A 1,513-nucleotide genomic window follows, 5' to 3' on the forward strand; every position below is an offset into this window, starting at 1 on the left:
CCTTGTTATAAATTGAATCGCACATCGATGATGCGCGTTGTTTGCATCGAAATGTCGATCAATAAATTTGGTGTTTCGCTCCAAAAGAGAAGACCGCCGACGATGGACAATTACACGTGGAGAGGAGTACTCAGAAATTACGTACGCGATTACACTTTGTGCATGGTCGCCTCCGACTTTGATGCGAGGTCGCGCAAGATACGACGCGTAGCGCAACCGGAAGCCGACAGTGACGCCGTCAATAGACTCTACGTGGAAAGAGGTCTCGCTGCATTGAGAGAGCAACAGCAAGAATTTGAAAAGAAACAGGAGGAATTTGAAAAAAACCTGATCAGACTTCATGCTGAAACACGTGCCATATGGGAGAAAATGTTTGCAGCGCGTTGAATAGATGGAATTTAAAACGATGCGCTCGCTGTTTCGTCATTCGTGATGAGGCGATCAAACATGCGGAAAACTGGTGGAGACGGGAAACAACACAGCCCCGAAAAGCAACGGTTGGTGGAGGAGTTGCATGCTCCTGCGAGAAGACATTTTCCTCGTAGACGCGTCATTGTGCGTGGATACGATGATCTGTGGCAGGCCGATGTAGTGGAGATGCGTCCGTATTCGCGGCTCAACAGTGGCTACCACTACATACTCACCGTTATCGATGTGCTGAGCAAGCATGCTTGGGTCATGCCGCTAAAGACTAAGAGCGGAAAGGAGATGGTCGAGGCGTTCGGCAAGATAATTCGAGACAGCGGAAGATGTCCAACAAATTTGCAAACAGACCGGGGGAAGGAATTTTACAATACCGATGTGCAGAGACTCACGAAGAAACACAACATCAATCACTATTCGACGTATTCAGTTATGAAGGCTTCCGTCGTGGAACGATTCAATCGTACGCTGAAGAATGACATGTGGAAAATGTTTACATTACAAGGAACGTACAGATGGATCGACTCGCTACCACATCTCGTGTTGCAGTACAACGAGCGCAAGCACCGGACCATCGGAATGCGTCCTGTCGATGTGACCCCTACGATCGCTAAAAAACTCCTCGATACGGTCTACAGCAACGTAAAGATTGCAGCTCCAGCGAGATTCAAAGTGGATGATCCGGTGCGCGTGAGCAAGTTCAAGACTGTCTTTGCTAAAGGCTACACGCCCAATTGGACTACTGAGGTGTTTAAGATCGTCAAGGTGCAGGCGACCAATCCTGTGACTTATCTGATCGAAGATTCTCGCAGACAGCCTATAGTTGGAGGTTTCTACGAGTACGAACTGCATCGTATTGCCAATCCAAACGTGTACTTGGTGGAAAAAATGTTGCGCAGAAAAGGTGATAAGGTTTATGTAAAATGGCTGGGATTCGATAAATCATGCAACTCATGGATACATAAGGATAATGTGTTGTAAAAATAACTGTTAATTATATGTAATACATAAAATATATTCTATTTACACATAAAATTATTATATGTAATACATAAATTATATTCTATTTACACATAAAATTATTATACAT

The sequence above is a fragment of the Odontomachus brunneus genome, unplaced genomic scaffold (genome assembly GCF_010583005.1).
Source record: "Odontomachus brunneus isolate Ranch 3 - 2012 unplaced genomic scaffold, Obru_v1 Obru_scaffold_217, whole genome shotgun sequence".
Classification (NCBI taxonomy): Eukaryota; Metazoa; Arthropoda; class Insecta; order Hymenoptera; family Formicidae; genus Odontomachus; species Odontomachus brunneus.